The sequence below is a fragment of the Pseudopipra pipra genome, chromosome 7 (genome assembly GCF_036250125.1).
Source record: "Pseudopipra pipra isolate bDixPip1 chromosome 7, bDixPip1.hap1, whole genome shotgun sequence".
NCBI lineage: Eukaryota > Metazoa > Chordata > Aves > Passeriformes > Pipridae > Pseudopipra > Pseudopipra pipra.
The window spans coordinates 7,363,123-7,377,857 of NC_087555.1; the positions used below are offsets into that span (position 1 = coordinate 7,363,123).

General features: G+C 45.6%; 1 long non-coding RNA gene across 3 annotated transcripts in view; it reads left to right on the forward strand.

The window, feature by feature from the left end:
* The window catches only part of LOC135416966 (uncharacterized), a 177,380-nt gene that overhangs the window by 92,288 nt on the left and 70,357 nt on the right, over positions 1 to 14,735 (forward strand). The window lies entirely within an intron of this gene.

The window sequence follows — 14,735 nt, forward strand, 5'->3', positions numbered from 1 at the left end:
GCTCTAGAAGCTGAATCTAGAAGCTAATAGGGGCCAGAGTTCTCCCTGTGGTTCTCGCCTTGGACATAAGCAGGATGCTTTTGCCTCTTTACAGTTTCCCCCCACCCCTATGAAATTCTAGTCACGTGGTACACTGCTAATAAAACTTGTAAATAAACAGTAATTTTTCCTGGAAACGTTTATAATGCTCAGTGCATTCAAGGAATCATGAAAGGATACATGAAAATAAACATTTTCTTTGTAGCTAGTGTAACTTAAGCTATCATTGTATTGACAATATCTCAGCCATAATTTCCTTCTGAAGGAATATTTTTACATATCCCATGGAGTGCAATGAGTTTCAAATATTTCAATATCTTTGAGGAACTGCAAAGATTAAAATACACAGTTGTTGCTCATTGCCTTGTGGTGATAGGAAAGGTTTAAAATCACGGCAAAAGCAAAATGTGGTAAATTAATCCTGAACACCACAGCCCTGAAAATGTTGAAACCACCCTTTGCTGCAGCCTGTGATGCTGTGGTTTGATCCACCAGAAAGCAGTTGTTTGCAACCTCAGCAATTTATATTTTATATTTCTCTTTCACAAAAGCAAGAAATTGTGTTGTCTCATCCCTGCCTCTCATCTGCTGCTCTGAACTTGCATTGCTCAAACTCCAGTCCTGTTTGCTTCAGCCATGGAAGTTGCACAGAGGAAGCAATAGCAGGAACAATGCAACTCAGTGACAGCTAAAAAAAAATAAATTGGGAGATAAAAAAAAGGCAAGGTGAGGGGAAAGAGGCTTGGGAGAGGGCTCAGAGCAACTCTGTGGCACTGAAAGTAAGAAAGCAGAAATTATAATGTTCCCCATGGAGAAATGAAATTTATAAAGAAAATTCTTTCTGCGGTTCAAGAAGATTATAGGAGACTCCAGCAGTGTCTGTAGGAGATAGCTCTGGTATCATCAGGGGATTTACAGGACTTAATTTCATTTAAGCAAGTTATTGGTCATGGAAGTTACAGGGATCATCACTCGTTCTTGGAAGACTTTCCCACCATAAGTCTTGAGTATGCTTAGTATGCATTTCTCTGCTGATAGTCAGGTGTTACTAGGTGGACTAAGCCTAGATTAAGCCTCTGCTGCAATCCTAGTGCTTCAGCACTAAGGTTTAAAAGGGACTGGCTTTAAACTCTGAGCTGAAGAATTGATATGGCCCCACCAGTGCAACGCTGAGCTCCTGTCCTGGACAAAAACAGACTCGAGGGCAGATGTACTTTAGAAGTGAATCTGCTGTAGTTCAGAATTTCAATGGGAAGCTGATGTCTTATGACAAAATGGCATTTTCCAAGTGGTTAGAAGTAGGAGCAGGCACATTGTAGTCTCTCTGAGGTTTGTTTTCTCCTTTGAAGCTGGAAATTCAGCCTGACATGCGTCTGAGCTCATGGTCTTTGAGGTGACGTGAATGAATCCGTGGCACCTGCAGGCAAAGAGAAATGTCCCAGTCAAAGATTTAGCTTGGGGAGAAAATTGATAAGTTCTGGAACAGTAGTCAGAAAGGTGAGCTCAGTACAGCTGCCATTTAGGATGTCATGAGTGTCCATACTGGGCACCATAGGGAAAGTCAGAAGCTTTTGTGCACTGAAATGCATCAAGCATCCAGGCTACTGGAAACATCTGGAATCCAGGTAGAGAAAACGCTGGGCAGTTCAGTTACAAATGTAACCAGGGACATGGAATGTGACTGTGTAGAGCCACAGGGGGCTGCTTGATGTGAGCCACGAGTGTGCAGCCTGGAGACTGGTCACACCAAAACCTTTCCATATATCTTCCTAGTAGTCTGACCCTGGAGTCAGGATGTGCTGAGCAGTGTTAAAAGATGGTGACAGGGGTTGCTTTAGATTTCACCCTTAGTACATGCAGAGCCTGGCTGTGCAGGGGTTGACAATTTATGGAGCAGGTCAGTAATCTGGCTCTTCCCAAGCTGCTTCTGTGTCTCTGACTCATGTTTTCCATGTTGAAAAGGCAGCACTCTTGCTGTTAGCAGAGATGCATAAACTGCTTTCTCCCTACTGTGCAGTCTCCTTGATGTAAAAAGGAATAACAAGGACTAGGATCAGGTTTTCTTGCCATGCAGAGCAGAGAGAGAAAGCTTACATCCCACTGTACAGTTAGCAGCAAAACTGGGCTTTGGGGGCTTTTTTCCCTTTCAGGAACTGCTGATTTGGTGGACAGTCCAGTGTGTCTGATAACATGAAACAGCATGTAACCCCATCTCTAGCCTTGGCCAGGAAAAAAAAATACTCAGTGAACTGTGGTACCCTGACTTTGTCCCAGCTCTTGCTGTTGGTACAGAACACCAATTTGCTGCCCTTAAAAAAAAGCCTGTCTTGCAAAAAGGAGACACCAAGTGTTTCAGTTGCATCTGAATGATGAAGTGTTAGAATGCTTTCCCAAAGCAAGGCTTCAAAGGCTTTAGCTGATCAGATAAACATTTCACAAACATTTCTGCTGGGGCTGCAAAATCCTTCCTCTCCAGCGAGTCTCAACCCAGGAGAACGAATAAGGAGAGCAGATGATGCTGAAGAGATGTCTGCTGCATTTCCTGGTTGTGGCAGACAAAACACACACAAGGGTTCCCCCCTTTCTTCTTTTGAAATTAATGCTGATCTGACACTCCTTCCCCCGTTCCCTGCTATGGCCTCCTGAAATACAGCCTGAAGTTGGAGTAGTCTATAAAAGTAGGATCTTTACAGTTCTCCAGCCTCTCCACAGTGGCTGTGGCTCTGTACACAGGGTAGTCAAAGCTTCCTTTGAGAGAAAATTTAGGATAAAAAGAAGAAAAAATAATAAAAAAAAAGTCTTTTATGTTTAAGGAAAAAAAAGGAGGTAAATAAAAATATTTTTTGCTTGTAAAATCACTGCCATCACAGCAATAGTCCAAGAAAAAGAGCCTGTTGCCTTTTGTAACAGCGTGTTCACAGCTATGTATCTAGCAGAAGTCTTGTCCTGAAGTTCCTTCAGAAGCTGGCACATCACAGTAGGAGGGCATCACAGTGATGGGACAGTATAGCTGCTCCCTGCAGAAATGTGATATGTAGTTAATGACACTCAGTGGTTGAAGGGACAAACCTTGTAGACATGCTGTGTTCAGATGGAATCATGAGAAAACACCTTTAAGATTACTAAGTCCAACCATTAACTCAGCCTCCAGCCTTCCTACCCTCCAGCAGATCAACACTCCTGCCCAACTTGGTGCCATCTACAACTTCCTGAGGAAACACTCGATTGCCTTGTCCAGCTTGTCAGCAAAGGTATTAAACAGAACTGGCCCTGGGGATACCACTGGTGAGTGGTCACCAACTGGGTATAACTCCATCCACCACCATTCCCTGCCTTGGCCATCCAGCCAGTTTTGACTCAGAGAACAGTGTGCCCATCCAAACCAGGAGTAGTCATCCCACAGGGAAAGAGCCCCTTTGGATATGAGCGTGGTTTATAAGCAAGTTGGTTCTCCAGGGGCCTGTTCTGATCCCTGTCATGTCTGCAGAGCTGCCTGGGAAACATCAGCAAATGGTGTGTGCAGCAGATCTCCTTGTAAACACATGAAGCTGACTTTGTAGCTCCCAAAATCTGGTTGCTGCCCCAGGAAAAAAACAGGAATCCCTTCAGTTCTCCATTCTCCTGATGGGTTTGTCAGTATTGCACTGTGAGTCTGGGAAGTGCCTGCTAAAATTCCCTCTAATCTAAAGAGATTAGATTCTGGCATGAAGCTGTGTGTGCTGGCCATTGTGTTGATCTGTGTGCTGAGGTTTAAGCCAAACTGAAAGTCCAGGCTGCCATTTTCCAAGCTAAAAGCTAAGGAGCCATAGCTTTTACTTGGCACAAAGAGTGTTGCTGGGAGTACTTGCTGGAGGGGGAAAAGGAGGGTTTATATCCTGAGGTTCAGAGATTTGGTTCCTATTCCACATTTGGGCAGCAGCAACTCTGTTGGTGAGCTCAGGAGCTCAAACAATGAGCAGGAGAGAGAGGAGCTGTAGCAGAGAGCAGGTTGATGAAACATGGAGCCCATGAGCTGTGGAGATATTTTGCATCTGGTGCATCAGCAAGGAGAAGGGAGCGGGCCAAGTAACGAGCATGAAGGTAATGAGACAGGTATTTAATTTTCTCAAGAAACAAAAGGCCTGTGCAGCAGTTTGGTTTTCTCTCTCCTTTTTCCTTAAGCAGCCAGTTTTTCCTTAGGCATCCAAGGTTTTACCATGGATGAACTTTAGAGCTGGCCAAGCCTGCAAATTCTCATCCTGCGAAGTGCCAGTGTTTTTGCGTCTCTGCATGTTTGCAGCTTCCAACGCTGTTTGCAAAACATCCCCATCCTAGACCAGCCTGGGATTTCAGTTGTGCAGTAGATACCAATTGCTCTGACAAGTAAAGCTGCTTGGGATAGGCTGTGGGATAAGACCTTGGCACTGTAAGCATCTTGAAACACAGACTTTTCCCTTGGAATTTCGGTAATGCCCCAGGATTGACACTCATAAACAACATGATATCTGGGACAGACGTTGGTCTCTAGATTATGGTCTTACATCTGCAAATATTTGCACCAGTGTTTATCCCTGAGCACATGGCTGGGCCCATCAGTCTCAAGCTGTTTAACTTGCAAAGGCAGAGGGAGAGGAGTGGTCAAAGGGCTGCGTTTCCTTCAGCCTCACTGCCATCGTGGCAGGAGAGAGAGCTCCAGGCTGCATCAAAGCATCAGCTGAAGGGGATAGAAAGCCTAAACTGTGGGCTGGCCAGGCCTTGTCCCAGAGCATTTGACAGGCCTGAGTAGCTGTGCTGCACAGAACCTGTCTGTGTCTAACCCTGCTGGGAGCAGCCCCTGCCTCAGCGTGCACTGTGTTCCAAAGTGTGCCCTTTCCTGAGGGTGTTGCTGGAATCCTGCCATTTCGGCTGATTCCCTCAGTCAAGGGAACTTCCCAAGGGTATGAGAGCTTATGAGCCAGACACTGAACTGATTTTCAGCAGCTTTATAAGTTACCACTCATCAGCCAAGGTGCAGATACTGGCAGGGTGTGCTTACAGCCTTCCCACCTGGGAGGGCAAGGAACTGGGCCAAAATCTCCAGGAATGGGACTGTAAATTGCTGTGGCTCAGTAGACAACCCTCGTGACGTGTTACACTGGCACACACAACCCCAAGTCTCATCCCAAAGCCTGCAAAGGCACAATGGTGTATGTGAAGGGGGTTCAAGTTCCATTTCACTTCTAGATAGATGAAAGATGATGCTCACGAGGGATTTCTGCAGGAGTGTGGGATGTAGCCTGTAGCCAAGTCACCGGGGCCTTCTAACCACTAATTTCTTTTGGCCAGGGTTTTACCCACTGGCCTCACTTCAGGGAAGCAGTGAAGCCAACTCTTACTTGGCCCACAGGTTCTCATGACAAACAAGGACAATATTAATAATAACTTATTAAGGAGTACTTATTACAAGTTTAAATAATTGCTGCATGTCTTTTCTGTCTGTGTATCATTACAATTACTTATTTCTGTTAAATATATCAGAATATCCCAGATACCTATTTACTTTTAATAGCAGTAATAGAAATAGGGAATGATGCAAACCTCTCCAAATAACAGGAATGTTATTTCTCCTCAATTTGGCTATTCTGTGTATTCAGCAGTCAGTACAATGCAAAGAAGCACATACTACTTGTAAATAAAACTGCTTGCCTCTGAATCTCGGAGGAGGATGCCTGTTGGAAATGTGTGATTGCAATATAAGCAACAGGAAACAGATGTACCCTGTATCACAACCCTCTGTGGTTTGGAATGGGGAGGTGGGAAGGGTATGATAGCTCAGGTCAGGGACACACTGCAAAGGAAAGGACAATTAACTCAAGATTAGTAAGTGACACTTGTCGCTCACTGCCATGCTTTTCTCTGGGGGCCTCAGTGTGCTTTGCAGGCAGCAGCTCATAGCCATTGATCCCTCTGCCTCCAGTTTGTGATGGGGATATGAAAACTGTTTTGGGATATGGTAAATCCAGCTCTCATGTTCCATCATGGTAAAATGTGATGCAAAACAAGATGATCCCGTGTAAAGTCATTTTTCTACCTCAAAAATGTTCTAAAAAAAAAAAAAAAATGCAGCTGGGTGAACTCCACACTGGCAAATGTTCCGCTGTGATAGGAAGTGTCTGGTTTCTGACATACCTAAAAGCATGAAGTCAGGCTAAATTCCATCTCGTGCACTCTGGGTAATTCAACAGCAATGCGATTGTGTGAGCTGCTGTGAGGAGGGTTACGTCCACCATGTAACAACAAAGAGCTGGTTCCAGTTACCATGGAACAGAGGTCTGCAGGACCTGGAGCTGGAAAATAGAGGTGATGATGTGCAGTCCCTGCTCCCTACAACTGGGCTCATAAAAGTAGTTTTCAGCCACCCAAGGACAGCTGCTGGGCTGCTCTTGCTTCGAAATTGCTTCTGGGTGGCCTTGGGCTCAGCTTTGTCTGTGTTTTTAGGGTTAGCTGATCTAATTGCACTTGCAGGGCCTCCTGCTGCGGACAAAACTTACCCTGGCAAAAGATCTGCAGCTGAAATCCATGCTCAGGTGCACTGCTCAGTCCAGCAGAGCTGCAGGGCTTAGCAGATCCGTGGCAGCTGCCCTTGCTGCTCCAAGCTCCACCAGATTGCAAAGGGACACAGTGTTGTTTAACCTATAATGAAAAGGGATGAAATGAAGGCGTTTTGCCTCAAACTGGAGCTGACTACAGCTATACCTACCTGGCTGCTGGGCTCCTGGATCACAGCTTCCTTGGAATTCAGAGCACAGCAGGGGCTCTGAGAGCCGGCCATTCTCCCAAGATGCTGTGTCTGCAGCATCGGGGTCTCCCAGCTCCCTCTGAGGTGATCCAGGAACCCAGGCTCATCTTTGCGGCCAGATACATTGCTGAGCTGTGTCTTGCAGCTGCAAGAGGCAGGACCACCTAAATCCATGCCCTTTTTGACAATGGTGGTATAACTATGTGAACAGCAGAATCAGAAGTGGGGGAAGCGGTGCCATTCCGTACTGGTCCTCCAGGAACACAACGCTCTGCTTCTCACAGTGTGGCCACCATTTCTGAAGAGATTTTACCTGGGCTTTGATCTCTTTTCTGTGTCCAACAAGAAAGGACATAAGAACTTGACCCGACTTTGACTTCTCCATCAGACGGCGTGTTGGGAAAGCGAGGTCAGGCAGAGCTGAGTGGGCAGAGGTGGGCAGCACCGGGGCACAGACAGGGAAATTGGCACATCAAGTTTATTTGCATCTGTTGTGCCAAGCAAGAGAAACTGGGGAGTAGGTTGTTGCAATGTAGGCAAGCGGAAACAGATGCACTCTCTGCTCTGCCACGACCAGCCGTGCAGTCGGCCGCGGCTTGGGAAGGGAGGGAGCTGGGAGATGCCCGAGCACCAGAGCAGGGCAGCTGAGGTCACCAGGGTGGATTTCAGAGCGAGGGCTGGCTTGTGTTGAAACACTATGTGGTATTGCTGTGAGAATATGAAATAAAGCCATAGTTGGAGCATTTGTTGGGCTGTTGCTAGGCAAATGTTTCAAAAACAATCGTATTTTGCAAACTGATTCCTTCTTGTCTTTTTCTTCTTTTTTCTTTTTTTTTTTTCTCCTTTTCTGAGGCCCTTGATATATTCTCCAGGGCAGACCATGATTTTTATCATCATATTTTTTCTTTGCCGTTCCTGTGACTGAGCACTTATCAAGTTCTCAACTTCTTGAATCACCCATGAGTTAATTTTCAAAATGTTCATCCAGGTATTTGATGCACTACAATTCAATATATGGCCAAGCTGGTTCCTAAGGCATAGAAATTGTTTTTTCTGCAGGAGAACAGGCTAAAGGAAATCACCTTTCACAGCTGTATTGCTGTTACGAACTTTTCTCTTTGTGGGGATTGGAAACCCTTATTTCTTAGATATTATTAAAGAAAGTGCATCTTGTTCCTCACTTAGTTTTAGGCATCTACCTGGCATGTTTCTCAGTTGCCCTGAACTACTTCTCCAGTGTTACAGCCATGAAACAGTCTCTGGAGCTGCAAACCCTGCACACTGACACACGGGCGGTGATGCACTGCGCTGTACCCGGGAGCCTCATGGCATGTCACCAGCCCTCTCTGTCCAGTTTGTCCATCCCAGGAAAGATCAGAAGCACCTAAGCCTGGTTTCCTATGAGCTAGAGGTGAGATCGTCCCTGGCACCAGCACAGAGCAGAGATCATAGAATCACAAAATAGTTTGGATTGGAAGGGACCTTTAAAGGTCATCCAGTTCAAATCCTTTGCCATGGGCAGGGACATTTTCAGCTAGATCAGGTTGCTCAGAGCCTCATCCAGCCTGTCCTTGAATACTTCCAGAGCTGGGGCATCCACTGCCTCTCTGGGTAACCTGTGCCTCACCACCCTCATTGTTAAAAACTTCTTCCTTACATCTAATCTAAATTTACCCTTTTTTAGTTCAAAACCATCACCCCTTGTCCTCCTGCAACCGGTCCTGCTAAAATGTCTGTCCCCAATTTTCTTGTAGGTCCCCTTTAAGTGCTGAAAGGCTGCAACAAGGTCCCCCTGGAGCCTTCTCCTTTCCAGGCTGAATAATCCCAGTTCCCTCAGCCTTTTCTCATAGGAGAGTTGCTCCAGCCCTCTGTTCATCTTCATGGTCTCCTCTGGACTCGCTCCAACAGGTCCATGTCCTCCCTGTGCTGGGGACCCCGGATTTGTGCTCCTGGAGGGGTCTCACAAGAGATCTCCTGCCTTTCTCTCCTGCCTTTCTCTAACCATGTACAAGGCAAAGGATGCCCATCGCTTCCTGGGCTTCCCTGTGTAGCACTGGCCATCCCTGCCAGAGCAGCCTCGAGGGCAGCCGTGCTGGTTACCCACAAAGATTAGCAGCCATTCCTCAGCATTGAGCACAGCTGTGGGTTTCATTTGATCAGTATCAGCAGAGGATTTCAGCTCAGATTTACATCTGTCATTCGTTATTCCAACTCCGTGTCTAGCATCTTGTCTCCCACCATGCCAAGATGACAATCAGCTTATCCCCAAAGAGGACACAGGGTATACTTGATGGCACTTCACTTTGCTCTCCTTACAGAGCACAGATTGCTTCCTCTGTCCAAGCGTTTGCTCCCAGTTTTCCCACAGCCCTTTGGGTGCATTTTATCTCCTCAGGGGCCAGAGAGGAATCCACACTGTCACACACACGCGCACACACAAGTGGTCTTGAATGAATTAGTCTTTGTATCTCAGCTGGAAAATTATAATTTGAACCATTCCACTGAAGCAGTGAAATAATATATGCAAAGTGCCTGAGAGGAGCCCAGCTTGGAGACTTCTAGTGGAAAAAGAAAGTTCAGATAGACAAAAAAAAACCTGGCATGAAGGAGAATGTCATGAGATCAGCTCATAGAATATGCTGAGGGAGACAGAAAATGACTGAACAAATCTAAGTAATTTGGGTAGCAGTTTGCATTTATTAAGTTCTGGCTCATCAGATGTACCAAATTAGGCAAGTGCACAAGTGCCGTGTTTATCATACCCGGCTCCTAACGAGCATCCTCTGTCTTAAGGAGCTGCATTTAAACAAACAGAGGCAGCCAGGGGGTGACTGGGAGGTAATGAGGTGGTGAGAGGAATGTGTGTTGAATTCAGCACTTCCCTGGCTGACTATCAAGCCATTAGTCCCACAAGAAATTCCCAAACATCGTGCACAGAAGATAGGCTCTCCTACACCATGTTGTCCAAGTGGCCTCAACTACATGCTGTCTGCTGCCAGGAGAGCCCAGACACAAGCCCAGCTCCTGCTTCCATGAGAAGCTTGGAGAAATCCAGGATTCATGGGGGTGCGGGATTTGCTGGTGATGGGAACCAGGCCTGTCTTTGCCTTCTTCCACACAGACTTACTTCCTGCATTAGACTTCTGTTCTTCAAATGCTTTGTCTGGTCTAATCAGGCTGCTAGACTGAAGGGGAGTGCTCTCATATTTAGCCGGAAAATCCCAAATGGCATTTTTATCAGTTCCTTCTCATTGCACGCTCCGACTGGAACCTACAGCCGTGAGCAGCAAACTCATTTGAAATCACCCCAGGAAAGAAAAAGATAAACAAGGTGGGAGTAGCTCTCATATGCAGACATATGAAATTTCTCCTTAAATCCGGCTTCTCTCCATATCCCACAAATAGTAAATTCACAGATGCCCTCTTAAAACCTCGGGAATAGGTAAACAGGCGCATATCCTGACTAGGGACATTTTAGATACCAGAGGGCTGATACTTGTCTTCAGTACTTTGATGAGTGTGTCTCTGCACTGTGGTTGTTGCCATTTCCCAGAAGGGTTAGTTGACTTGTCCCACATTCTAAGTCTTGTACCAGGTTTGTGAAATTCTGAGCTTTCAATTTTTTTTTTTTTTTAATGTTTTTCTGAACAAACACGTAGTTCCTAGCAGAAGCTTGCAAATGCTTTTAGAGTAGTGGTACCACGACTCTCAAAGGGTAATTTTGTGTTCTCTTAAGAGTTTTCTGAATTTAACTATTTCAATGTGTCTTAAAACCATATGCGCTCATCTCTTAATCATTTCTATTTTTCTTGCCTGAGTTTTTTTCTGTTTTCCATTTCAGTTTGGCATCACCAGTAATTTCCCTGTAATCTCAGTAGTGATCCCTTTGCCAGGGATGCTCCCTCTCTAATGCACACAGCAGTTATGTGCACTTTATTATAGCCATCTTGCCGTACTGTTTTATAAATCCATGTCTCAGAGGAAAACCTTCACCCTGATCTCTGCTTTCAAATTGTTTTCCTTCCACTGAATATCTGCATTTTGGATCACTCTCCCTCCCTGGCATTCCCTATCCTAAACTGAGTCTTGTTTCACTGTTTCCTCCTCATGTGTCTAAGTGCTCGGTGCAACACGGATGTTGGCTGCATGTCTCAAAGTCATTTCAGATGTGAATGTACTCACTCCTTTTTATTCTCAGGGAATTAATGAGGTTGTTAAATAAAACCAGACACCAGCTTTAATCTTTTTACCACTCCCCTCTCTATCTCTGCTGCTCATAATGAAACAGCTACTACTTCTCCTTGTTCCATGGATCTCCCATCAGTGTGCTCCCTGGATGAAGGGTTTCCCGTCCTCCCCACTCTAAATGTCTCTTGAGGGATCGTGCTAAAAGTTTGATTCCTGTCTCTGTCACATCACCCTCCATTCATCCAGGACTATTTGTCCATGTCTAAGCCAGGGCTGTGGTTTATTTGGTGTAATGAGTTCTCTTCCTGTGTACGTGTGAATATGCAAAGGAGGCTAAAAATGACCATACAGTCTTAGCACCCCTGCTGTTTCTTGCTCCTAGTACTGTTTGTCTCCTGAACTATAATTTGCCCTCAAGGATACAGCTAATGTGGGTTCCTCCTTCCCATAATCTCCTCTCTGTTTACGGATACAGCAGGAGACAGGGGCTGACCTGTTGGGTTGTGTCGTTCATCCATGGAGAACAGGGAAGGTTGATCTTGGCAGTGTTTTCTGGGACTTTGCTCAGACCACCTTGCAATGACTCAAGCTCAGACTGTTCCCTTCAAGAGCTGATGCCACCATCTAGCAGATTTTGCTGCCAGCATTCATTTCTGGCCCCTGGCTGCTCCTTTGTTCATTTCATCCCCTTCATCCAGTTGCCACATCCTATTTCCTCACCTTTCAGTTTGACTGATGCCTCCAGCACCTCTGGGACAAGCTGTCTGCGGTTACAAGCTTCACAATTCCTCAGAAAATACCTATATTTAAAAAATACTGTGCACTAGGCATCTTCTCTAAGGGCCAGTGAAAGCTGCTGAGTGCTTGGCACGTGTGAATCATGGTCCCATCTGGAAACTTAGACACGGACTTTAAGCCCTGACCTCTAGTTCTGAAAGTTTAGGCTGAAATGTAGGACTGCAAGAGGATTCACTAAAGGAGCTGTCATTGTGCACACATAGAATCATGGAACCATGAAATGATTTGGGTGGGAAGGGACCTTAAAGCTCATCTCATTCCACTCCTCTGCCATGGGCAGGGACACCTTCCACTAGACCAGGTTTCTCTAAGCCTTATCCATCCCTTGAACACTTCCAGGGATGGGGCAGCCACAGCTTCTCTGGGCAACCTCTGCCAGGGCCTCCCTGCCCTCACAGGGAATAATTTCTTCCTAATATCCAATCTAAACCTGCTCCCTGCCAGTTTGATCATCTGTTTGTAATTTATGTATCATCCCTAGTTCGACCCAAAGCAGCATCTTCTCTTTATCTCCACTTTCTGTGGCAGGTTTGAACACACAGCTATTTCCCCTGCATGTTCATTTCTTCTGCAGGCAGCAAAGTCAGAACAGCTTTGGAGGAGGCACTTATTCTGCAGTTGTTAAAGCCCAGGCACTTTTTTATGTAGAGCAATATTGCACTGGCACTTTGGAGGTGGCATCTCTGCCTTTGACTCAGTAACTAAAGTGCTGGTGACACTACCTGGGTTGTTTTGCTGCCCCAATCGATGTTTCTGAGATCTCTTAATAAGAAGGGCTGTGGTATCTGTGGGCTGTGGCCATGAAAATGTATCACATCATAGAGTGATTTCTTTTAAATGCGAATGGACGCTACCTAATTCTCACAACATTTAAAAATGCAGCATAATTCTGTTTGAATGGAAGTTCTTTGGGGTCAAAATCCTATGTCCATGAAAGCAAATGGGAATTTTTCTTCTGGCTTTCATGGAATCCAGATCTGGCAAGCCATGAACGCAGATCTGTCACATTTCCTTCTCTTTCTTCATTAGGTTACAGCGATTTTTTTTTTTCCTGGGAATCAGATTAGTGAATTCTCATTTGACCAAATACCTCTCCGAGGTACCTCAGCGAGGCTGGAACATTTCCTGTGGCTATCGTATCCGCTTCAATATCCTTCAAAGTGAGCGTCACAGCCCTTAACCATTGAAACAGGCTTTTCTTTCACAGCAGCAGAACAGCAAACCAGCCTGGATAAGATGAGAGGGACACCATAAATATTACATAGGGTCTGAGGCATTTGCTGTAAATTCAGCAGGAACTATTCCAGCTTCCCACTGGGAGAGATTTCTTGGGAATAGAAAGCTCTCTGGAGTTTGTAATAACTTCTTGAGAGATACTGAGATTTTTGACATTCCATATTACACAACAGGAAGCAGAATCTTAATGGAAACACTGCGCACAGTTGCCTTTAATAGGAAACAGTCTACACAGCAGTGGAGGAATATTTAAAATAATATTTCCCTTTCTTTTCTTTTTTAATTTCTTTTTAAATTACCACTTATTTTAGATAATTTTTAATTTGCTGAACTCTTTATACTGCTTGAAAAAACCATGCAATGTGAGGCATGACAGTCACTGTGTACTCTGCAGGCTGACTGGGTCCTCACTCCAGTTCTCTCGAGCTGCTGGGAGAACAGGCTGTCACACGAGTGCCATCAGGCTTCAGCTTTGAGTTTGCAGGTGTTGTTTATAGACAGGACTTCGAGCTGAATCTAGATCCAGGTGTTTTCCAGTGGCAGCAGGACCTGCTAACCTTTAGGTTGAAGCAAGCTGAGCTTCCTGTTGAGTCCCTCGCAGAACTGGGGAGTTTGAAGCTTCAAACTTCCAAGTTGGCAATGTCTGCTTTTGTTTCTCTAGAATATGAATGTAGGATGCAACAGCCTGGCTGGGAATTGCAAGCACACGTGAAGGGAATGGGGTGTAATTCACTGAGGCCTGACTTGGCCTTGTGCTGCTGCAGAGGGCTTCTGTGGTTGTCTGAGGCTGAGCACGTGGCTGGGGTGGTTTGCTCTCCATACAGACAACAACCAACAGTGAGGGAGGGTTCCCCTGCTCCTCACCCCGGAGAACTATCTTTGTGCTCTGGCTTTCAAGAAATACCCAGTCCATTCAACAGCCAGAAATGTTTTTCCTCACTTTCAGCTGAGAGAAATTCCTTCCAACTGATGCTGGTTTTTCATACAAACCATAGGGTACATGATCTTGAATCAAACCCAACCCTTTCACTTTAAGGTGATTTGTGGCTGTTTCTTGGGCCTGAGCAAAGAATGGGGCTTGAACTTCTCCTTCCCCACCGGCAAGTGGCTGGTGAGTAACCCTTGTGAGTAAGCCTGGTCAGATGTCTGTGCTAAGGAACCTTTCCCCCACCCAGTCTGAAACACAGACAAAGCAATCCAAAGAAAGTAGGGCTCTCCCATGAGAGCCGGCAGGCAGGAGGGCTCGAGCAAGCCTTGGCATCAGAGCTCACCTCCGGCTGCAGGGAAGCTCTGACCGGAATCTGGACTCCTTGCCTCACCCTTGTTCCACTTCCAAATTTAAATGTGGAATAATGTTTATAGTAAATACAGGTCACCTCCATGTCTGGGAAGGAATTTCATCTCCATGCACTTCTGTGCTTTCAAGAGAGTTGAGTTTTATAGCAAGTCTTTTTTTCCCAAGCGGCTGGAAAGGGGGTTGTGTTTTAATAAACGAGTAATCAATGGGTAGCACCCACAGCTTGCTGTTAGTAGCATATAATTTTCCTGCCTGTAACGTGCTCAAGGAGCTCTATTGACCATTTATGAACTCTGTGCATCACTGAGGAATCCGACTGTGCTGTGAAGTGCACCCGACTGCTGCAGAGACTGCGGGGAAGGCAAATGTATGAGGCCATGAATTAAAGGAAATCTCATGTCTGGGATTTGCACCAGGTCC